Source organism: Alligator sinensis, unplaced genomic scaffold (genome assembly GCF_000455745.1).
Source record: "Alligator sinensis unplaced genomic scaffold, ASM45574v1 scaffold832_4, whole genome shotgun sequence".
Taxonomy (NCBI): Eukaryota; Metazoa; Chordata; order Crocodylia; family Alligatoridae; genus Alligator; species Alligator sinensis.
In genome coordinates, this window is record NW_005842329.1 from 1153944 (window position 1) to 1179577 (window position 25634).

A 25634-nucleotide genomic window follows, 5' to 3' on the forward strand; every position below is an offset into this window, starting at 1 on the left:
AATTGATGGTCCCCTTTGGTCTTCATGTTGCCGTCACTGCCTATGCACACACCTCCAGAACTCTGCAGGTGTCCAGCCAACCATCCTGAATCCAGCATCTTGGGCTCCATAACTAAGCATCCCAAACACAAATGCAGAGTCTGCAGACAAGGGAGACAATGAAAAAGCTATGGGGATTCCCCTGTCCAGGCCCTTTCCCAAATTGATGGTCCCCTTTGGTCTTCATGTTGCCGTCACTGCCTATGCACACACCTCCAGAACTCTGCAGGTGTCCAGCCAACCATCCTGAATCCAGCATCTTGGGCTCCATAACTAAGCATCCCAAACACAAATGCAGAGTCTGCAGACAAGGGAGACAATGAAAAAGCTATGGGGATTCCCCTGTCCAGGCCCTTTCCCCTGCTGAGGGCTGGAAGCCACAAAACTCCTCACAATCTATTTATCCAGCACAACATGGGGTTTCAACTTCAAAGTGCTAAGAACCACTGCACTTGCAATGGTATATGCCCCAGCGAATTACTGTGCTTCTGTGTGGTCTGGAAGTTGTTGCACTAAAGAACTCAACACTATACTTAACAGTACTCAGAGACTCAACAGGATGCACAACTTGCACATGAGTGACTGGTGCCTTCTGAATCTGGGGTGGGTGTGGGGGAACCTGCAAAAGCTGCCCCCTGTCATCCAGGGTTATCAAAGAGCATGGTCCACCATTTTTTATAGTGCTGTGTGGGCCCTGACTGTTTGGTTATGGCTGTAGAGCGCTTTCTGCACACCAATCAGGCAATAAATGTAACTTCTGTACCTGGCCTAAGTGTCTAACTACTTCTCCCTGCCTGCCCTACACCCTTTCCAGAGTCTATGGGAGAGAAGCTTTCTTTAATGGCCTAAACCAATTCCACAGCATTTACTGTGAAAAGGTAAAAGCAATTTTACCTTTAATTTTGTAAATCTTTGTAATTTTGTAAATCTTGTAAATTAAAGTAAATCTTTAATTTACTAGCTGGCTAAGATCCTCTGTGCTGAGTCTTTCTAAAGCTTGATTTAAAATGTCATAAGAACAGTCATCCTTTGCTAAGAAAACTGATAATGAAAATGGCAACTTTGTGTTTTGTGATACTAGCAGGCAGCAAGCAAAGCAATATTTAAAGTTTGAAATGCTTTTTTGCAGTTGCATTGAAATTCCATTGGGTAGTGCACTGCCGTTTTCCAGTAGTATTGGGTTATTTTCTGAATGGACAAGGTCAATCTTTAACTAGATGGGTTTCACTTATTGCATGTCATGCCTGAGCAGGTTTGAGCGAAGTGATGAAATTGAGGAATTCCGTGAGCCAACTGAGAGGCATGGCGTTGCCTCCTCGATGGCATTCCTCTTACGTACAAGTTAATTTCTTTAATGCCCACTCCCCCAATTGTTAATCTGTCATAATGCTTATTGCATAATTAATTATGTTATTATACTGTCTTATTACTGGAATGCTCCTCTTAGGACAGTTACTGTTAAATCTTTTCTACCTTGCATTTTCTGGATAACTATTGTAATTAAGTGCAAGTCAGATCCCTTTTTTTTCTCAAGCCAATTTCATCCAACCTCCCAAGACTGTATGTTACCTCACAGCTGGTTACAAATATTATTTTGTAAGTGCTATGGCATTGTTGGCTAGGAAAGAGAACAAAAGTCTCAGAACAATTGCTTTTGAATCACAGAATTTAGAGAATGGAAATAAATGTGTTAAGTTCGTTATCCAGTCCATCTCCCTGCCAATACAAGAAATTTCTCCCTATGCTTTATCATGCTTTATAAAACCTAATTTTAAATGTCCCAAGAGATGATCTTTCCACCACTTCCTTTGGGAGATTATACTGCAAGTTAATACATCTCACAATAAATAAGTTTTTCATTATGTTCAAGGTAAATTATTTCACAGATGATAGATATCTCACTGTCAGGAAGCAGCCTAAATTTTCCCTTTCTTAATTTCATCCCATTACTCCTCATTATATCCCTTGGACCAGCCTAAATAATTTATCTCTCTTCTCAATGTTTATACCTTTCAAATATTTATAGATGGCTATCATGTCTTCCTTTGTCACAGCTTAGCCAATACTTATCCCTTTTCAATTCTTCATAAGCAAACCTTTCTGTGTCAGGAGTATTGCACAGGTCTTCAACTACAGTTAAAGTACTTAACTGGTTCTACTGATGTCAATAGAATATAGGCCCATTTTTTGTTCTTTTGCTGAATTTACTAGTTTATTAGTCTGTCTGTGGTGTAGAGGTGAACTGAACTGGATGTAATGTCCCATGTGTACCGTGGCCAGCCCTATTTAGTGTAGCTCTTTCCATAGTTTCATAGTTGGTAGGGTTGGAAGGGACCTAAGCAGATCATCTAGTCCGACCCCCTGCCATGGGCAGGAAAGGATGCTGGGGTCAAATGACCCCAGCTAGGTGGCTGTCTAGCCTCTTTTTGAAGACCCCCAGGGTAGGGGTGAGCACCACTTCCCTTGGAAGTTGGTTCCACATCCTACCCGCCCGGACAATGAAGTAGTGCCTCCTGATGTCTAGCCTGAATCTACTCTCAGACAACTTATGGCTGTTGTTCCTTCTAACCCCTGGTAGTGCTTGGGGGAACAGGGACTCTCCCATTGCCTGCTGGTCCCCCCCGGCAAGTTTATAGGCAGCCACTAGATCCCCTCTCAGCCTTCTTTTGTGGAGGCTGACCAGGTTCAGGTCCTGTAGCCTCTCCTCATAGGGCCTGCCCTGCTGCCCCCTAATCATGCGAGTGGACCCTCTTAATGCTATCCACATCCCTCCTGAAGTGTGGCACCCAGAACTGGATGTAGTACTCCAGCTGTGGCCTGACCAATGTCACATAGAAGCAGAGGATCACCTCCTTGGACCTGTTCGTGATGCATCTATGGCTGTATGACAAAGTGCAGGTAGCCTTCCTGACCACATCCCTACATTGGCAGCCCATGTTCATCTTGGAATCAGTAGTGATTCCAAGATCCTTCTCTGCCTCTGTGCTGATGAGAAGGGAGTTCCCCAGTCTGTAGGTATGCTGCTGGTTCTTCCTCCCCAGGTGCAGCACCTTGCACTTGTCCATATTGAAACCCATCCTATTCTCATCCGCCCACCTCTGTAACCTGTCGAGATCTAGTTGTAGTCTGTCCCTCTCTTTTAGCATGCTCACTTCTCCCCATATCTTAGTGTCATCTGTGAATTTGAACAAGGTGCTTTTCACCCCCTCGTCCAAATCGCTGATGAAGATATTGAACAGTGCGGGCCCGAGGACCGAGCCCTGGGGAACCCCACTGCCCACATCCCTCCAGGTCGAAAATGACCCATCCACCACCACTCTTTGGGTGTGGCCCTCCAGCCAATTTGCGACCCATTTGACTGTGTAGGCATTGACACCACAGACGCCAAATTTTTTAATGAGGATGGGGTGAGAGACAGTGTCGAAGCCCTTTCTAAATTCCAGGAAGACTACGTCCACCGCGACATCTGTGTCGCGGTGGACCAGGCTTTTGCAACCTGGTCATAGAAGGCCATTAGGTTGATCTGACAGGACCTGCCTCTAATGAACCCATGTTGATTGCCCATAAGCATAAACTCCCCTGCTGGCCCCTTGCAGACGTGCTCCTGGATAATTTTCTCAAAGAGCTTCCCCAGGACTGAGGTAAGACTAATGGGCCTATAGTTTCCTGGGTTCTCTTTCCTCCCTTTTTTGAAAATGGGGACCACATTGGCCCTTTTTCAGTCATCAGGCACCTCACCAGAGCACCACGAGTGCTCGTAAAGCTGTGCCAAGGGTCCTGCAATGACCTCTGCCAATTCCCTCAGCACTCTGGGGTGGAGATCATCAGGACCTGCTGAGTTGAACACATCTAGTCCCTCCAGAAGTTCCCTGACTAGGTCCTCACTGACCCTGGGCCTGGCTGCACCTCCCCTGGGTCCGTCCAGAATCCCAGTGCGGGGGGGATATCCCTGTCCCTGCTCAGAAAAATGGAAGCAAAGAATTTCCTCTCAGTGGTGTGACATTTTAACTCAGTCTTCTTGCTAGCCTCTCATGGCAATTGTACACATGACCTCCTCCAAAAAAATTAAAAAAGGATCAGGCCCCTTGACCCTTCTGACTTCTGCTGTGTCTGCTGAGGGCAGAAGCAGTGAGGGGCCCAATCCTTTTTTTTCTGAAGAGACTACCCACCTCTCCCTTGGCCAGGGGGCAAACTGACAGTTGCAGTGTTGTAACTTGCAACATGGCAAACTCAACTATACCCAGGTATAGCTGAGTTTACAATGATGCAACATCATTTAAAACCCTCAAAACTGGCACACGTGTAGTGTGTGATGCCTCAAAAAAATCACATTTTTGTCATGTGTACATTGTGATGACTGTCACATGTACATCTTGATGACCGATATGCGTACAAAATTTCTTGGTAGCAAAAAAACCCCTAAAATCCTGGAAAAAAAGGTGGAGCAAAGCACATGAAAATAGTGTGCGTCAGGACAAATGCAGCCCTGGGCTGCAAGCTCCCTCATCTCCACATGCCTCAGCATGGGCTCTCCACGGTGGAGTCCTCTGGGCTGCCTGGTCCCCCATCTCCACGTGTTGCTCCCTGGCTGGCTGGGGCTCAGTATGGGGGCTGCCTGCTGCAGGAGCAACAGTTGCTGCCTAAAGATATTATGATATAATGCTAATGGGGGGGACAGCATCACAAATGTATTACCAGGTTTTTGTCGCAGTCTTTCATATCTCCCCTTTTTCTTTGACTTGGATGATCCTCAAATTATTTTCCTATACCTCTGCATAGCTAATAATAGTACATATTATTACACTTTAATAGTACCAAATTTGAATGATTATCCAAAGGCTGGCTTAGCTCACCTATACTCCTTTCGCTGCTGTTGTTTTATTATGCTACAGCATTCCTCCGCCATAGTATTTCAGCACTGTACCTACTTACTTCACCATAGCTTTTTTCCATTCAAAATTTCACAGTACAGAGCATATTATCTACAACAAAATTATTAAACCAAAGGCAGACTTACATCTTCTGCAACATTTTTGTGGCTTGAAATATTTCAGTGTATTATTTTATTCCACACAGTATTTTAGTATTTCAATCTCCATATTTCACTAATGCATTTTGTTCTTTGATATCTCATTTAGATTATTTTTATCTCTTATTTCATCTGCTGTTTAAAAGTTTAAAAAAATCCCAGTTAGCTTAATGGTAACTCATACTTTATAAGGCTATAATTAAAGGTGACCTATGACCACGTATAAAGATCTGATTTCCACCAACACATTGAGTACTATTTTGTTTAGCAATCAAGCTTATAAGTGGTGTTACTTATGTTGGAAGGTAGTAATTTCTAGGGGGAAGGAAGCCGAGAAGAAGTCCTGGTGGTGATTTGCAATTCTCTTGGTATGATTCAACAGATATGTCAAGACTTCATTGGCTGCATCAAAGGACTTAAACCAATTCATCAAATAGAATTAATAAAACCAGCAAAGAACTCTTGCTGATATAAGCTTCAACCTCCATTAGGAGGGCTTCATGGTAGAGACATTTCTAGATTAACTCTAGGTGATCTTTAATTGAGGTTAAGAAAACAAAATAACTAACAAAATGAGGGTATATTTACCTTGGTATGTAGTGTAGATTCTATGGGGCTCTCAACCTGTCCCAAGTCACATGAACCACACCTTCACATCTGTATTTTATTTTGTAGCCTACACCAGAGCTTGGTGCTTCTTGTTCATCAAGTGGAGGCCTTCTAGGTATCTGTCTGAAAATTAATACTTTCTCCTTCTATGCTTGGCTTTAATTATGGACAGTAGAGACAGAAAGTGTGAGGTAGGAAGGCCAGAAGTCAGGAACAGGAAGTATTTGAATTGCTGCTGGCAGCAGACTGGTTCAACCTTGAATTGCTGCAGGCTGGTTCAACCTTGTGTCCTGATGTTCAATACAGCATGTTGGATTGGCCTGAACTGCCACTGGGGTCAAGTTTAAGGGTTTGAAGTGCAGGTGGTTGGTGACTATGAGTTTGAGGAAACGTAACTGTTAGCATAGATGCAACATAAAATGTCTTTATGAGACAATGTCCATTTAGCTTGTTCACTATCTGAAGCTGACATGATCATTTTCACTTGCAGAAAGTGAGTATAAAAATCCTTTCAACACCAGAATTGTAGCACATTATATCCATCTCCCAGAGGTATGACAGTAGTATGGAAAATCTAGAGTACTGGAGCATCAGACCTAATCTTGCTTTTCTGACCCACTGTAATGATCTCAAGGAACAAAATATTATAGAATTATACTTACTAGGAAACATACTTAGTATTAAAAAGGTGTGGTATGTAGGAAACAAAAGTCATCCTAGTTTCAAAGCTACAGACACCACAATGCTAAATTCCTTGCAAGCAGTTATTTTTAACTTCAAAAGCTTATTCCAAACTCTTCAGAAACTATACAGTTTTACCCACAGTACACTTTTATTTATGCCTAGAATGGTAATTTATTTTTGCATGTAGGAACAGACTATTTGCTTTTGATTATTTCATTCTTATTGTTTTAATTTTACTGATTGAATTCAAACAGATTTAATAAAGCAGACATAGGAAGGAAGCTGATATAGTTTCAGGCTCTCATTAGAATAACAGAGTTAGTGTCTATAGTTCAAGAAAATGGATGATGACATCCATTATTGATCTTGCGACAGGTTGGGAAGAATATTATAATAATCCATACCAGTCAGCATGACCTTTTACTGATTTGACCTTTACCTTCCCTGGAAAGGAAAATAAAGGTGCCTATATAGTTTTTGTGGTGCACTGGCTGTCAAGTTTCTGACATGGGCTGGATTATTGTTTAGATATTCATTATTAAAACATAGGAACCTGTCAAACCATTAATCTCATTAGTGTTCTGCAAAACAGACAAGGAGGCATTGAGAGAGCTGAGCCAGGATATACCCAGCAGTAGTCTAAAGACTTTGCTATCTTTCTTAAAAAAGAAAAGCCTAAAATACACTTGTTTATTCTGGTAGCAGCAATTATCTAGGCTCATGGATATGAGGCCAAGATTTCTCCCAAAACTAGTGATTGCTGCACATCAGTTCCTGTGGCCCATGGTACACAAGGGAACAATATGATAGTATCTGTATAATTTAAATGCATAGTGAAAAGCCCATCTTTTAAAGAGCCATGTTAGGACTGCAGGAAGTTTTCACATGGGGGCATAACTGGACACATGAGCATCATGGGCAGCAAGAGCACACAGGGCTAGCAGCAGTGGGAGCAGCTGGACCAGCAGTGCAACTTCTGCTAGTTTTGTACCCCTACAGCGTTGGTACCTAGGGTTGGTTGCCTCAGTTACCTATCCCCTTTGTTATGCTACTCTTTTCACATACATTTTTAGATGAATCAGACTAATTTTGTACAGTTGTTTGCAAGACCACATAAAATATAGTGTTATGTACAAAATAAGAAATTGAAATGACAGTTAATTTCAACACAAAAACAACGAACACATTTTGTTCCAAAAGTGTCCAAATGAGATTTTCTCTTCCTCCTCTTCCCTTCTACTCCCCTCCCCTCAAAAAAATACACACATATAAGAACAGAAGAAAAAGAAAAAGAAAAATCTGGCAAAATCAGCAAGGTTTCTTGAAGTGTTTTGATAGAACTGCCTCTTCCAATGGAAAACGTTCCCATCACAATTTCTCCAACCAGCTGCAATCTTATTCCCCTTTAAAGCTGATCTACATAGAAGGTGACAACCTGCTACTGCTCTTGGTTAGTCCTGTCATGCAGCAGACATCTGAGTGGTAGATTTAAAGGTTACCCCCCGGTGATGATTTGTGTGGTGTAATTTGTCTTTTTTTTTGGCTTGCTTTTTTTTTTTTTTTAAAGACTATAGAAACTACATGCACATACAAACTCTGTTAAAATAGCATTATTAGGTTGAAAAGTCAAATACCCAAATGTTAGGGAATGCCAGACTGTGGAAAAGCTAGTAAGATATCATGCAATGAAAGAATACCACAATACACAGTCACAAAGGGTGGCCAATTAAGGTTGCGCAGATAACTTAATTGGCCACCCTTTGTGATTGTGTATCATGGTATTCTTTCATTGCATGATATCTTACTAGCTTTTCCACAGGACCTCTGCCTCATTCAGTGAATAGGATGGACATGTTTTGGGAATGGATCAGCAAAGTGCACCAAAGGAGACTATTGTCTTAGACCCTTGACAGATGTGCAGTTAAAGGCATGATGGGATCTGATGCATGATCCCCACAGTTGTGCTTTCTGCCATGCCATCAGTGCATGGCAAGATGTGTGATTGTGGGATCAAGCATCCTGATCCCAGGCTTCCCCTGCACCAGCAAGTAACAAGCTCCCACAGCTGGGAGCCCCATCAGCAGATCCAGGCTACCAGCCTTGTGTTGGGGGGGGGTGCAACGTGCACCCCTGAGGCTGGGAGCCATCAACTGATCTGGTGTGGCCCTGTGGGTGGTATCCCAGATCAGCTGATGGGGACCCCAACTGCTGGAGTGCATGGTGTTCCCCCACAAGTGGGACCCATAGCCTGGCCAGATGTTCAATTAATGGCATGATAGGGACCAGTCACAAAGTTATTACACCTATTTTGTGTAATAACTTTGTGGCTTGTTCTTTGTTTCATTATGCCATTATCTGCATTAATGCGTGTCTGGGTAACTACTTAAAATAAAAGGAATTGGTTAATAACATCTTAAGTGTAACATGTGCCAGGGGCCTTAGTGGCCCTGTTTAATTTGTTGCAGAACAATAAATATGTGTAGAAAGAAGCAAGGGAATAGAAAGGATGGTTTCATGGTTACGAATAGTGCCTTGGAGAACTGAATTCTCTCCCTGGCTGCGCAACACAGTCTCTATTTGTTGCTGGGCAAGTCACTAAAACTAGAGCTTCCATAGGCTGTTATTAACTGTGTTACTCACTTTCTGGACACCTATTCAAGATCCTAGGGTCTGACTGATAAAAGCTCTGAGTATCTGCAGATACGGCTGGAGTCAGTGGGAACTGTACTTTGAATATATATGTGTGTGTGTGTGTGTATACGCTACTCTATCATGCTAATATGAGGCACCTAAATTAACAGATTCTTTTGAACTTGTACCTCCCAAAAGGGGTCAGGGAATGGCAATATCACACGCTCATTCCCAGGATTGTTGGGGAAATGAATGAATCAGTTTGTACTATAGGAAACCCGCCCAAACAATTCAGCTGTCAGAGCAGTGTTGGACCTAAATAGCTGCTCATTGAGAGTGAGCCTTTCATTATAGGCACTAAATAAAGCTGGCATTTTGTGGAAAAATAGTATGTAATCATCAGGGATCCTAGAAATGCATTTGCCACAGAAAAACACTGAATTTCTGTTTTTAAAGGGAAACTTTAGACTTGTCAGGGGGAAAAATACTGGAAATAAAATGCTGGTTCCCCAGTGGGAGCCAGTGGTTTTTATGGCTGCTGCAGCTGCACACTGGGAAGGGGGTAGAAGCCACTGGCATGCAGGAAAACAACCAAGATGGCAACCACCACCCCTCTCTCTGCCACTGATTGGCCAAGACGGCTGCCCATCATGCAACCCCACCCTTCACCACCAGTCAGTGGTAAGGGTTGGGGACACATGAATGGCATTCCTTTTGGCCAATCAACAGTGAGAGGTGGGGCCACTGCTGGGGCCTATCAGCCAGTCAGCATTGTGGGGGGGGCTCACTGGGGAAAAATGTGGATTTTTATGTGTATTTATCAGAGATTGTGGGGGGGGTGGGGGCGGTTATCACAGAAAACTAGAATCCCTGGTATTCATATAGCGGATGGCTGCACTGTAACTCATACACACCAAGGAGGGGTGGGATTAAGGTTGCATAACTAATGTTAATTCTGACATTTCCTAACTCTCAAAAGTTTGACTTCAACTTTAATAATGTTCTTCTATTGTTTTTGTTATTTTTATGCAGATGAATGCTACATGGCCAAATCTCTGATTTTTCCAGAACTAATCATAGACTATAGCATGGGCCAGAATAATTTGGATTCTTCCATTCCTAGACAGACAGCTTGGCTATAGTGACAGGGTTAGAAAAATGAAGCACCATGGATTATTACAGCTTTCTTCGTGGATGCTCTGGGGGAATCTAACGTGGTCAATTATTTCTGCTAACAGTGGAGAAATTTTTGCAGGGAAAAGCTCATTTTGATGGTAAAATACACTTCTGCAGGCTTATCATGAGTAGTGTATGGACATGTTAGAGCAGAGGTATCCAATTTAAGTAGTTGGGAATTGCACACCCCTTGGGCTACACTAGCAGAGGATGCACCAGTGGAAGCTATGGACTGTGGGGGCTGCATGCCCCCCTTTCCTATTGGACTGTGAGTCTGGGTGCCCTATCCCTTCTGAACCAAATGCCCCCCCTGTTGCATCCTAGGCCCAAGCACCCCTGCTGCTGTATCGTGTGGCCATGCACTCAGCTACTACATTGTGCACCCATCCTGCTGCTGCTGCCTGCATCTCCTCGCTGCACCATGCTCTGTGACACCACTCTCCATTACACTCCATGTCTGTCCATTGCACTGTCCACCTCACAGTTGCACCAGAGCTGGCATTAGGGAAAATGGTGCCCTAGGCAAACTTATATTTTGGTTCCCTCTGCCCTCCCTCTCCTCCCCCGTTTCATAAATAAAGCTGTAACCTCAAACTTTTTTTATAAGTTCCTAAAAAAATACAAAGAGGAAATGACACAAAATTAATTTCAATTCAGTTTTATTCAAATAATAAATTTATAAAAGTAATAAAAATAACATTATAGCTAAATGACAAATAAACAAAACATTAAACACATTAAACACTAAACTAACAAATAACAATAATAAATAAAAAAACCTGTATTTACAAAGATTCCAAGACTCAGAAGATGACTCTGCGTGCCTTTACTGCCACAAACTCTGATATCACTTATGAGAAGTCTATATTTTGAGCCACAGCATCCTCAATAGACATGATGGCCAGCAATGATGTCCTGTTGTCTCCCATGGTCAGTCACAGATATGTTTTTATAAGCTTCAACTTCAAGAAGCTCCATCTGCTGCTTGCCACCATTATGGGCATGTTTAACAGGATCCTGAGTGCTATTCCTGTGTTTGGGAAGTTGTCATGAAGTTCGTTGTTGTAAATAAATTGTAGAAGTTCTTGAGTAACACTACAGTCTATTGAAAGTAGACTTTGGAAATAGCCAAGTTCTTCACAGAGGTTGATGACACTAATGTCAGAGCTCCTTCCATATGTCAAAACACAATGAAGATCCTTACAGTGCTTCTTCAAAGTTTCTTTATCAGGGAGTCACCCCGTGTTATATAGAAATCCCTAAAGGGATGAATTTGGATTCAAGTCAAAGAGCTTAGAGCAGAAAAAGAAAACCTTGTCAGTGGACTCTGAGTAAAGCAGCCAGTGCTGCTTCACAACTTCGCTGTTTTTAAGTTTTCTGTATAAAAACTTAATAGAAAAAATGGTGATTCTGCTTATCCAGAGGAAAATCCATGCCCTTTACTTTAGGTGGACTGTTGGTCTCTAGCAGATCTCAAATTTTGGGCGTTAGATTGGGCCATAAAGCAGGATCAGAAATGACATTGCCCATGCCCAATTGGAGTTGTTTCATCTCTGTCACTAGTGGCACTGTCATTTTCCTGGTCCAGATGAAAAAAATTTGTTTCGTTTTGGTTTCTTTGTTTCTCTTGCGATACTTGGAAGTTGAATTATGGATCATCTATTCATTTTTCATCTGATGTCTCTGCTGTGACCATCTCTGCATGGGTTTTTGTTAACAAATTTAATGTATTTTTTCATTCCATCTACCTCTTTTTTTGTTGCAGTCATTAACTGAGCATTTTCTTTCCTGTTCTATGCCCTTGACATCCTCTTCTTAGGTACTTGTGACATTTTATTTTCTTCCAAGTTTCATGGCCAGTGAAAATTAAAATGAGCATCCCAGTACATTCTGGCACACCCTTGCATATGCTTGCAAGGGTCATGGCCTGTGAAAATTAAAATGTGTGTCCCAGTTCTAGCCCCACTCTTACTGCTGCTGTTGAGCAGTCCCCTCTCCCCCCTCCAGGTGGTGCAGCTCTGGTATACATTATTATTCAGGCAGCTAATGGAGTTAATGGCCCATTAATGACCCATTGTTCTTTACTTTACAGGTGTTAACAATCATCTCCCTTAGCTGCCTGAATATTACCAGAGTTGCACCTCGTTGCTGCTCCACCCACCTCAGGGGGGCACATCACTGCTGATGCCCCCCTGACCAGGGCACTCTGGATGGTCACCCATGCCACCCATCCCTAAGGCTGGCTCTGCACTGAACCATGTATCCCTCCACTGCTGCTTCCCAAGTTCTCCTGCTGCACCTTCCACCCAGGTGCCCTGCCTCATCACTAGTGTGGTGACAAGTTCCCCTGCTGCACTGTGTCACTCAGGCAACCTGAGCTTCAGGCTCCTCAGCACTGAAGGCTATGTTGTGCTGCACCACCTTCCCCATGGGGCAGGGGCAGAGGCAGGGCTGGAAGGGGAAGCCAGAGGGAGGGTGAGACTGGAGCCTTTGGCTATTGCTGCTGCTGGAGCAGTGAGGGGATCAGTGGCCAGGTGAGAGTGCACTAGCTGCAATTTAACCCCATTGTGAGCCACCACCGGATAGCCCTGTGTCAGAGTGCATTCCTTTTTATTTTTTTCTGCAACTCTTGTGCAGAGTCACAAATTAATGTTCAAATAATGAGACCATCTAAGAAAGCTTTTGCATCTGCAGTACAATATGTAGCTTGCACCATGTGACTTGTTTGCAAAATTATTTTTCCACATGGATTTATGTTTTCAGAAGTGCCCTAGAACTTGCTTCTGTGAATCTGTTTGAGACAACAATTAACATCATCCACCACAGTCAGGAGCATTCAGGACTTAATTAGCTCTCTTCCATGGTGAGAGATTTTAAACAGGCAAAATTCAGCTAAGAAACAATTGGAATTCATTTCCTATGCAGTGCTGTTGTTCCCATACCCGTTCATTCTGTTGTTGAATTCTTCCAGCTGTGACAGTTTATCAGCAGGACTATCTGCAAGTCCAGGCTAATTATGCAGTGCATGGAATATTTCAGCTAGGTTTAAACTATTATGTCCTTACTCATATCAAGTAACCCCTTACTCTGAAAGTCACTGACCTCATGTATGGTGTAAAGTGCTATTTAGAGGGAGTAAAGGTATTGCAGTCTGGCCCTAACATAGTAAAAAAAATAAATTAAAAAAAAAAAAAAAAGGAATTCATATTGTGACCTGTTTTCCCATTGTTCTTCTGTATCCTGTGTATATAAGGCCTTGGGCATTATTAAAATAAAAATGGTAGGGGATGCATCTCCATATCAAACTATGCTTCCTAACTGCTCTGACATCAAGAAGACATGTGAATAGATACTGTGCACGTTGTATGAAGAAAGGTGAGAGTGGGGCACTGGAGAAATAGCAAGTTAATGCAGTTGGGCATGTTTAGAAAATGTTTCATTTTACTGGGAAGTCAGTGGTTGTGAAAGGTGCTGTATTGATTGCTCTGGAAAATGTTGCATGGTATCTGGTTTCCACAATGACATGGCTTCATGGATCAGAGGTTGAACACCACTGTGTTATTTTAATTATAAATAATTATAGGAATCTAGGCAAAACAGAAAAGATAGGGATTATTTCACAAAAAAGCAGACAATGAAATGGGCATCAATTTATTATGATTATTTATATCTTGCTGGGATCTTTTGACCCCACCTGACTTCCTGTCCCTTGGGCAGGGGGCTGGACCTGATGATCTTACGAGGTCCCTTCCAGCCCTAATGTCTATGAGTCTATGAGTCTATGTTCCATAGTGTACTGTAGAACTGGGTGGGAAGTGGTTTTCCCTTTCCTGCAAATATTTTAAAGAGTTGGCTTGTAATTAGTTTCACAGTTCCAAGACTCTCCAGCTGAAAAGCACTAAGGTTTTTTGAATGATTTCATCTCAAAACCATTCAAATCAACCCAGACGTGCATAAGTCTTCACTTAGACTCTGGCAGGATGCTATAGAATTGATACCATGATGTAACAAAAAAGAAAGAAAATTAAGTTTTAGGGATACCACATCCTTCAGAGTGACCAAAGAGTTAGACAACAGAAACTTCATTTTGTTACCTGTTCCATTGCTTTTAGTGCCTATTCTCTGCAGGTGACAATCACTGATCTATGACTAATCCTTCCTTAGTTCTCCTGCCTCGTGATATGTGGTCACAGAAGCTGTTCTGATCCACCTCTACATTTTGTTTTGATCTTTCTGTTTATTTCAACATCAGCCAGGAGCCAGTCTTCTGAACCTAAGAGCAAGCTTGACTTTTAAGGCATTTCCTTTTGTTGTTCATCTGGTTTCCTAGAATGTTAATATACCACATTCCATTTAAAAATAGTCCATTTGTTCCTTTTACTGCTTTATCCCAAGATACAGCAATTATTAGCAACAGTGGGAATCTCTTTGGAACGTTTCCTTGAATGTACAGGGAAATACATATTAAATATATTACATACACATTAATATGAATATCATCTCCAAGCCATTAACTCCCAGGCCTACCCTCAACTTCCCTTAGGGTGGGGAGCCTTGAAAGCTAATTAGTGAATGCACATAAGCTTTAGTCCTGAAGGACATTGCTCATTTCATTATTTTTGCTGTGCTGAATATGGGAGGATACTGCTGAGTGATAAAATGCACAGAAGCAGAAGAAGCACTTGGCAAAAGAAAAAAGCTTGAGGACTATTCAGGCACCATGTAATGATGCCACCCCATAGTCATATGTTACAATACTTTAGACATGCCATAGCTGAATATATTTTAGAGACCGCTACCAAACAAACTTTAAAATATGCAAAATACCTAAATGCCCCAAAGGGCCAAATGGAATTCTAGAGGGTTTCTCCTACCAGCTGTCCACTGGCCCAAAGCATACTGACTACAGTACATTGCAAAACTATATCTGCTATGTCCCAATAATCCACATAATAAAATATTATTTAAACCATTTATTTTTCCTGCAAGTATACTCTGAAAAATATTCCGTATTGTAATGATAATAGTAATAAATTTTATAACTATGCCCCCCAAAATATTACTTTGGTTATTACAAGTCTTTACAAATCATCATTTTTATTTACTGTTAGGTCAAGATTAATACTATATATAGTATCACATTTGATTGTTTTTCTCCTTATAACTCCCATATACAGTGTGTATGTGTAAATTATGTGTGTGTGTATGTATGAAAATGATACATATGCAAAATTAAACATATAAAATACATAGTCTGCCAGACCTGGGCTGACCCAATCCAACTTAACATGCTGTGGAGGGGCTGGCTGGGGTGTGAGAGTGCTTCATTGTGGGGCTAGCCAGAAGGCAGCCCTTGCACTGAAGCACCCTCATGCCCCAGCCAGCCCCAACAGCATCTACATGGACATTGATATGCATACCTTTTCATCCTACAACGCACTGTAGATCCACCGCTTCGGAGCAGACTCAGTTAATCAAGTCTGCTCTGCACGCGAGATGATGGGAACTGAACTGCACCGCATGCAGTTGTATAAGAGGGAAAATGCACATCAGGGCTGAGAAAATGGCAGCAGTGAGCTTTTGAACTAAAGCACCTCTGAGGTGTTTTAGTTCAAAAGTGCACACTGCCATTTTCTCAATGCTGACACGCATTTTGCCACTTATACAACTGCGTGTGTAAAAATGCCGCATGTGCACTTACTGCTCACTAAAGAATGCAGCCATAGGCTAGTACTTGTGTTTACAAGTACTAACCTATGGTGGAGTTAATTAGTTTACTGCGATGTAATAGGGCTGCATGTGTAAACACTGAGAATTTACTCCAAAGCTAATCAAACAGCTCCACAGCAAATGTATCATTTGGATGTGCCTGGTGCTACATAGTGGCTGTACATATGTTCCTTTATCTATCAATTTAAGAAAACCATTGGAAAGACCAGGCCATTGAATATAATAGGTGTCATTCACAACCTGTATCTGCCTTTTACACAGGAAACGTAAGAATGGATATTCCATTTAACTTTATGTAGTGGATATAATTCCAGTTTTCTTAGTTCTTTGTTTTTGGAAAGTAAGTTTAGAATCCATTAAAAGGTGCCAAATTTGAAGTGGTAGAGATGAAGTGCCTTCTTGAAATACAGGACGTATTGGAAAAGACAGTATTGGCTTCCCCATAGTTTACTTGGTGGGAACTGCTGCTAAGAACAAGAGTACATTTTAGTTCCTATATCCAATCTGTCCCCAACTGGGAGTCTCAGCCAATTCCTGGGATGGTCACTTGGGAAACTGACTGAAACGTCTTTCTTGTTTGAGGTAGGATCATGAAACAACCATCAATATGTTCATAGTAATGATTTTAAGGTGCAGCAAGAAGACTAAAAAGTAGTAAGTGAAATAAATATGAAAAGTTCTGGAACCCATTACCAGCTCCCTGAGATCTTTGGTCCTTTATTAGTTACATCATCTTATTTTCCAAACCAGTATTTTTAGTTCAAGAACCTTCCTGCCATGGTCTTCTATTTGGAAGCTAGCTAATAAAGGGATTTTCTCAGGCCCTTACAGAATAATGATATTCTATTTAGGAAAAAGAAGAAAGAAATGTAAAATGCAGCAATTGGAAATAAATTATTCAAAAGTGGTAGTAGTTGTATTGCACTACAACCTCTCCTACTGCTGGGGCTTCTCAGAAAAACCTGAGAATAAGAAAAGATGTAAAATTCAAAGTAACAAAAGGCTGATAAAACATTCACTAGCAAAATAGAAAAAAATAGACTAGGAGATTAACTTGCTCCATGGAACCTTTTTCTGGCTGTAAAACTATCCAATAGCATGAGGTTAGTGGACCTTAACCTTATTGGAAGTAAATGAATTAGAGCACATCAGGGAACCATAATAACATTCCAAACACACACATGTCAATACAAATTAACCACTAATCACTACAAAGCACTGACTTTCTATATCAAAGGCTTTGTGAGAATGTAGCTTGCTACATACACAAGGGGCATGACTAACAATGTCTCAATTACTTACATGTATATCTGTATCTGATGGGGGAATATACACGCATGCATTTATACAGATTTTATGTATCTATATTTTATTTAACTTTGTGCATTTATTTATCAGTTAGCTGCTCATTCAGTAGTTGGCAATCACTTCTGCTTATGTGTAAGTGTTTAACTAGTATCCCAACAAGGTGCATGGGTGTGTCATGCTCTTTTAATAACTGACATAAAGCCAAGGGCTTGGATATTCAACCAACAATAGGTTTGCTTTATTAAGGAAAAAGAGTTAGGGCTACAAGATATGTTCCCAAGACTGTATTATAATGGAGTATCCTACCATCTTACTTTACCTCTCCCCTGAGGATAGCTATGTTAATAAATGTGGCTATTTTGCAGTGGCAGGGCTGTGGACCTCAGTTTTGTCAGCAATTTCCAGTGTTGTAATTGCATTCTGTCTGTTGAAGGCATAAGACCTTACCGGTCATTGAACAAGTAAAGCAAAGAGGGTGCATAAAGCCCCTGATGTTTTTACATGCCCTATGCAGGGGTCAATTCTAATGGTGGAGTTGAATATATCCTTCAATGGACTCAAACTATCATGTCCAGAGGATTGGTGCAGCCTGTGTGATCCTTGGAAAGTTGGTCTACCTGAAGAACAAATCTACACCAAAGCATAATCCATTCCCAAACACCTCCTGGACCAGTGCAGTTCCATGCTGCCTACAATATACACCACCACGGGCAGATCCAAGATTTTAAAAAGGGGGTCCAACAGCAGAGACTGGTTTTGCAGCTCCACCATGAAGGATGGAGGGTGAAGCATGGCTAGAGCCACCAGGCTTAAAAGGGAGGGTGGGCAGAAAGCAGGCTTACGAATGGGGGACCTGCCCATCACCACTGCGGTCCCCAGCCAAGCCCAGCAGCATGTGTAGCTGCACCCCACAGACCTCAGCTGGAGCAGTGTAGATTTCATAGATATTAGGGCTGGAAGGGACCTCAGAAGATCATTAAGTCCAGCCCCCCGCCCGAAGGGCAGGAAGTCAGCTGGGGTCATAGGATCCCAGCAAGATAAGCATCCAATTTACTCTTGAAGGTGTTCAATATAGGTACTTGAACCACCTCTGATGGCAGGCTATTCCAGACCTTGGGGGCTTGGACAGTAAAGAAATTCTTCCTTATGTCCAGCCTGAAATGGTCTTGCAGGAGTTTATAACTGTTTGACCTCGTCGTCCCTTGGGGCGCTCTGGTGAACAAATGTTCCCCCAGATACCGAGGTAGGAGCAGTCCTAGAGCTCTACATGCACCCAGGTCAGCCAGGAGCGGTGGGGGCAGGGGGTAGTTCCACCACCTTCCTGTATTGGCTCCCAGAGGCTCCAACTGCTGGGAGACAGGCTTAGCTAGGAATGGTACTGGGTAGCTCTCTATTCTCTACTCTTGGTCAATCCCCAGTGGTTTCAGCTGAGGGGCAACAGCTGGGTGGGGTGCTGGGTTCAGCCAGGGTTGGTGGTGGTTGCAGCAGCAGGTGGTTCCAGCCCTGGGGAGGGGTTGTGTGGGATTCTGGGCCCACCTCGGAACAGCAGCAGTGGTACACAGATCCTACTTTCCTGCATCTGCTCCCTGCCTGCCTCCCTTCCAATGTTGTCCCCCTCCCTGGGTGGTAGGCAGAGGAGGGATCACTTTCCTACACAGCAGAAGAGAGTTGCAACTTCATCACTGCACACCACCCCTTCTCCCCTTTGATCCACCCCTGTGTACCATTGATGTACAACAATCTGGCTTGAAACCTCCCGATGATTTCATTGGTATATCTCCTCCCCTCCCTTTCCAGGTCCAATATTATGCAGTGTTCCTAAGAGCTTCATAATCTGGTCTAAGGAATGTATAACAAATTACATGCTAGAGACAATTCCACTCAGAGGAGTTGAACAATGACTTGAACCTGTTGCTTTTAGTGCAGAAGAGATGAGAAGCATGTTTCATTTGAAGTGAAGCATAGTGCCCATAACTGCTACCAGTAAAAGGTCTTTTTCTGTGGGTCAGCTCTCGGATGGGAACAACCTACACAAAATTACATTAAGGAGGCTCTATTTCAGCAAAGCTTTTCAACATGTGCTTGGGTTTAATCACCTGAGAGTTTCCATAGAAGTTAGTGGAAATAAATTGCCTTAAAGTTAAGCACAAACTTTTGTTCATTGCTGGGTCAGTGGCCAGGTGAGTTAAATGATCCGTGAACAGTTTGTGTGCCATAGGACACTTGACACTATTTTAAATTATTCTTAAAGTAGTTACTATATCCATGTGACTAACTATTTAAGGTAAAGGCCTGTTTTATTAATTTAAATTTAAGTCACTTGCAGATTCACTATTTTTAAAACCACTGGAATTCCACAGACATCAGAACTTTTCATGCAAGTAAATGGAAAGGACCATTGTTCAGCATTCAGTACTGACAAACACCCAGGGACAGCACAGGGGTAACTTTGGGTATAAAGTTAGTGCAGAATCTGGCCCAGTGATTGCAACCACATTTTAAAAGAAAAATCTATTACATGAAACAAATGGGCTTGTGTTCAGGCTTTTTTCATTTACTGTAACTGCCTTAGTGCCTTTGAAACTATTTTAAGTTTGGTTCATAGCATATGCGTGAGCAGGATTATCACCCATGTGAAATAGTGACTGTGAGTTCCCAAGACAGAGCGAGTAAGGGGAAAATTAGGTTTTATCACATTATCATAGCTATTTGGATTTAGTAGTAAAATTAACCATGAGGCAAAGCCCTGCTGTGTGGATTGGGATGCATCTTGATTCTTCACAGCACAGAATACTTAACAAATTGTTCCCTTTGACCATAGTATCTTTTATGCTCCAAAGTCTCTGGAATATGCAAGTACAGCTTCAAGTGGGGCCTGCCCTGGGTTTATTGCAGCTTAAAATTATAACAAAGAAATCTCCATATACAGGTTCCTTGACATTTTTTTAGGTGTTTTTAATTAAAACTATATTCAAATTATGACTTTTCAGACAGATGATTGTACAGGCATCTGTGTGACAGACAGCTGTGGATTTTTTTTGCAGGTGTCTGTGCTTTAGTAATACTGTATTGTTTGCAATAAGAGAGGGGTTAAAACCAGATAAAAACTTTTTCAAAATCTAGGTTCAGTCAAAGTACCAAAATTCAGATCCACATGTGGGACTTTCATAAAGCTTTTGTAGCATTTGGGCCTTGACTCAGCAAAGCAGGGAAGGGCAGTAGTTAAGGTTATTACTGAACACTGCACTTCTGCTAAATTTAAGCACATGCTTAAATCAATGGGATGTAAAGGCATGCATGGAACTGACCATCTAATTTGTGTGCTAATTTGGGGTTTTTGATCTGGTTAGGCCCATCTCTATTCGGAGTTGCTATAAAATGGAACTTATAAAAAACCTTTCTCCAGGACTCTACTCAGTCTCTAGAACTCCTACTGTCCCTATTCTTTAAGTGAACTTACCTGACATTTCCCAGCAATTAAATCCATGGACCCTCATCTGTAGATGGAGCAGAAATACAATCCATCATAGGATCAAGAGGTGCAACTTGTTCCATTTTGAATGCCTGCCTGCAATGGCTGTGGAAAATGCCCAAATCACTCTTAGGACAAAGATTAGAATAAAGCCAGGAGCTAATAAACTTGATTGAACTCATTAAAGTCTCCCTATTTTATTCTTATTCATATTTCACTGCAAATGGATACTTTCATAAGAAAGCCTTCTGTTTATAATCAAACTTTTCATCCAGAAAGATTTCAAAGCATTAAACAAATTGTAGAGGGATATATTCCTGTATGATTGAAATACAGTCACCTCTAAAGGAAAAGCTGGCAACTGTTTGATATAAATTATATCTAATAGTTTGATTACCCTTCCTTTTAAAAGATGAGTTCTCTTAATGTATCAGAAGCATGCTTCTCCTATCCCTTTTCTCATCTATCATCCTACCTTGGGCCCAAAGCCATTCTTTGTCCTTTCTGAGCCTTTGTTTTTCATAGGGGACTTTGAGGTAATGGTGAACATGTTCTTCTGAACTCCAGAAAAAAGAAAAAAAAAAAAAAAAAAAGATCTCAATCTAACATTAATTCTGTTTTACCCAGAGACCGAAGAGACCAGACAGTTCAGAGCTTAATATGTTCCTCACGCCTGGAGGTGACATGACAGTCCTCGTCATTTGACAACGAATTTAAAAATATTTGTCTGGAGCCAAGAGTCACCACCATAAAGATTGTTCAGTGTGCTGCAAGTTTTAGGCCAGCAAGGCTGTTATTTTATTAAGGTGTCTCAGAAAGTAATACTCCTTTGTAAACAGCCCTTGTCTTTGGAAAAGACCTTTCTCTACTCCTATAATTTTTTTGTGCATCGATGACAGAGCAGGCATTAAATCTGGGCAGAGATAATGCCAGGTGATAAATTCTTTTACTCCTGACCTCATAAATCAATTGGCAGAACTGTACACTGCTTGGTGTAACAGTATGCCATTTTTAATTTGTTACTACTGCAGTGCAAACTAATTTTAGCACCTTAATTCTTGTTCTCTTCTGCAGTTTGCAAAGCAACTCTAGCTAAAACAATACAATAAGTGGCTATATTTATTGGCCTTATACCAACAACTGACAACATGAAAATCACAATTGATGCCAGTATTAGTGTTACTACATCTAGGTAGCAGGGGAAAAAAAGAATTGCATTTTCAGTATGATTTTTATCAGCTCACAAGTTGTTGTTAGAGCCTTTTGACAATTGAACTAGTTACTCAGATAAGAGGGATATATATGAAGAATAGCAGTGTTGCTAGATTTCAGTTTACTGAAGAGAATAGATTCTAGTTCTCAACAACGTTTTCATAGCTAGAAATCTCAGAGGTCTTAATGGGCTCTATCCCTCAGAGAATGTGGTGGCTGCATGTAACTATGGGGAAAGACATTTTTCAAATTCTGTGGTGATCTTATGGAATTCTTCTCCTGTTGTCCTGGAAGATTTTGGTGGGTAGTCAGAGACCTACCCTAAGCTTTGAGCACTCTCTACCCGCCCTGACTTCCAAGGCATTTAAATGGACTGCCTCCATTCTAGTTTTGTTCCTCCCAAGCTCCAAGAGGTACTCAAGTAAAGACTCTTTGCATTAGGCTTGGGTTCTGTGTAGAAAAGACAATCTGTAGCTCTGGGTAAGACAATTTCATTAACAATGAGAGAGGCAAGGGTGATACTTTTTATAGGACCAACTACATAGCTGGGATAGAGTTCGACAGTCTTCCAAATACAAGACATTCTTCATCAGGTCTGAGGAGTGAAACATATGGCACAACATATGTGCCATAACTTCCATTAACAATGAGGTATCAGGAAACTGTGTGTGGCAGAGCACAGGTTGTGCCTGCCACTTTCAGGGGCTTGAGCAAGCTGTGGAGCAGCTGGCAGGTGTAGCCTTGCCTGATTAGATGGTCACATGGCCCATGTAGGCCAGATTTGAAAAGCCTGAGGCCAGAAAGGGCCAGAGGCTTAAGTTAGCCCAGAGTGTAGGACAGTAGGCATGACACCCCATTATTGAGTAGGGCCTGAATTGGGTGGCCTGAAGGTGTGTGAGGGGCCAGGACCAAGAGTGCAAGAGATGAAGCCTGAAGAGCTGTATAGAGTAGGGCATTGAGGCCCATGGTAGGACGAGAATAACTGAGGCCCAAAAAAGGGGCAGAGTGAATATGGCCCTGCTAGAGGCAGTATGAGAGAGGTTTAGCACAGGACTGAGTTCAGCCTGGTAAGGGACCAAGATAATTGTCACCAGTATGTGATGCCATCTGAGAGACATGGGACACAGTGCTGAGGTGGTTCAAAGCCGTGAATTATGCCTTTGACATTTGGGGCAAGAAATGGGCAGCCTCCCACCTATCACCAACTATTTAATTCCAACAAAGGTGTGGCAGGAGAGTCAAGTAGGCGGACTGCACTAGACAGGTGGGCAGGCTAATGATAGGACTGGCCTCGAGATGGCCTTCTGTCACACTGTCACAAAAGAGGTTGGTTTGTGAAATGGGTGAAAAGCAGGATCAAGGAGAAACAAGGAAGGGAGAGAGTACCCACCACTTAAAATGGGTCACTGCTGATGTGGACAACCATTTATTCAGGGCAGTTAGCTTTAGCCATCTGCCAACTTCATAGATTTCAATACCAAAGGTATTGTTTACACTGGGTTAAGTGTGACACCTAGTTTGAGCAGACTAAGATGGTCAGACCTCATTGCAGACTAATTTTCTTACAGAGGCACAGATTGTTACATGCTCTTGGACAGTCAGTCAGTCAGTGGTTTGTACCTCCTTGAGCAGAAGTGTGCCTTCCATTCATTTGAGGGAATTCTGAGTGCCTGGTTAATGTTTGAGATGTGCTGCATGGTTTAACCATTCGCTTCATATCAAAAACATATAGCATTAGCTCAGTGTGACCACCTTAGGCAGTGGGGATTTTATATTAAAATTATGATCCTGCAACCATTACTCATTCCACACTCAAGAAAAGCTCCAGCTTAGCATCTTTCATATACCCTGTTTGCAAGCATTTCTGTACAAACCTGTATGCTGCTCTTGCACAGTGAAATAATAATAGCAGAGGAAGAGAGAAACAGGAAGGCTAAAGGAATGGGAGAGAAGATAAGAACTGAAAAGAGATGGGCAATTAATGAGACAGAGAGCTGTAGAAAGCCATTTGGAGATGGCAGGTCCTGAAGAAGAGAAGGCTCTTGCCATGTCTTTTGCAAAATTGAATGAACGGTTAGAAAAAAAAAATCTTCTTTCAGATTAGCAGAGGAAATCTGAGGGAGAGCTAAGGTCTCTTGAAGTGAGTTGTTGAGATTTCATGTGGGGCTTTGAACCAAGGAGTGTAGTTTTGACCTAGACCCTAAAATGAATGGTTGATATGACTTAGCTCTCAGACAAGATCATTCAATGAGCTAGCTTGTATTTCAGCAAGCATGTCACTACCAGACATGTGAAGCTTTTCCATCTTGAAACACATACTACATTTCTTACCTCCCTGAGAACTACAAAAATATCATTGGAGCTTGGATCAATGTTCCTGTGATCCTGGGTTCCCTGTCTTGGGGTCGAAGTGTGAGATGACAGTGCTGTCATGTTAAAAAAAAATAAGATATGGCTAAATAACTTTTATATTTATTGGTTGAGATGCTATCTATCCAGCCTCTGGGTAAATTTCTGATGTCCTCAGGCCTGCTCTCAAATATCAAAAGTGTCATCAGGTTGTCAGTTGCACAGGCAGAGTTCCCATTGACTTTGCATATCATTGCAGCCCAGAAAGCTGGCCATACTGGGACCTTGAGTGCTGCATAAGTAAAGATGAAAACAGGAATGGGAAATCCATAAAGACAGTTCTGAATTCCACCTTGGTCTGCAATAAAAATGTGCAAAAAGAAAGCCTGGAGCAAAGGACCTGAGTGCCTGTTGCAGTGAAAATCTTGGGCTTTTCAATTTTAAGCAAGGATAACTGTCCCTACAGCTTTTTCGCCCTCTTCCCTGATTACCCTTGTAATGTCATTCTCCCACTCCGCCCAAGCTGGCATCTCTCCACACACATGGCTGAACAAGGGATGGAGGGAGCTAAGTAGAGTGCTGCTGCTTCTTGGCAACTGACTGAAGCTCTTTTTCTTATCTCTTGCAGAAATGTTCAGTACTCTATCCCCTGGCTTTCTGCACCATATGTAAATGTTCTCTCTGGTGCTAACTTGTGAGATTGATCAAAATGCAGCTATCACAGTGGACAGCAATAATGTGGAAGAGGTAGGTTCATCAACCAGGAGTCGCAATTGATGATAATACTGTTTCTTCATTGTGTATTGTTCTGGCCAATCTTGCTGGCTTACTGGTAGCAGAAGTGAGGCAGCCAACAGCCTGGGCCCAATTCAGCACCTCACTAAATGGTGGGGAAACTCTCCCTTCTGCTCTCTTAGTGCTCTAGCTTGAAGGAAACTATCTATGCTGTTCTCATATATATGAGAAACTTTTGTTATTGAGTTAACTGGGAATAATATCAGACCTGTAGAGCCAGGCATGATATAAGAGAGTCTCAAGAATATAGTCTCCCAATAGGTAAGTCCAGTGAGTTTTCTGAATTTAGCATTGGTAACTGGATAAACATGCTGAGCACCAATCCCGTGAGGATAATGAGATGTGCTATGTTTAGAATAGTTTATAAAAAGGGTGTCATGAAAGTGCCATCAAAGGTTACTGAAGAGGCTGCTGAACTGGCAGAACTGATTTATGTCCATGAGATCCTTAGAGACTGAAAGCTTAGAGGTGAGGCTAAACCACATTCAGCAATGGATGGTGCAAGCAAGATCAAGGGTATTTTTTAATCACTATAATTGGGGGCCTCCACTGGGAGCCCACCCAAAACCTGATTCAGCTTCAAGCAGCTTGCTGTAGCCA

The 25634-nt window shown here is 41.9% G+C and overlaps 1 long non-coding RNA gene across 1 annotated transcript in view; it reads left to right on the forward strand.

The window, feature by feature from the left end:
* Positions 1-25077, forward strand: part of LOC112551085 — a 53078-nt gene extending 28001 nt beyond the window's left edge. The window contains exon 3 of the long non-coding RNA XR_003095229.1: positions 24868-25077. This is a non-coding gene — a long non-coding RNA (uncharacterized LOC112551085). The remainder of the gene's footprint in view (positions 1-24867) is intronic.
* Positions 25078-25634: the final 557 nt, after the last annotated feature.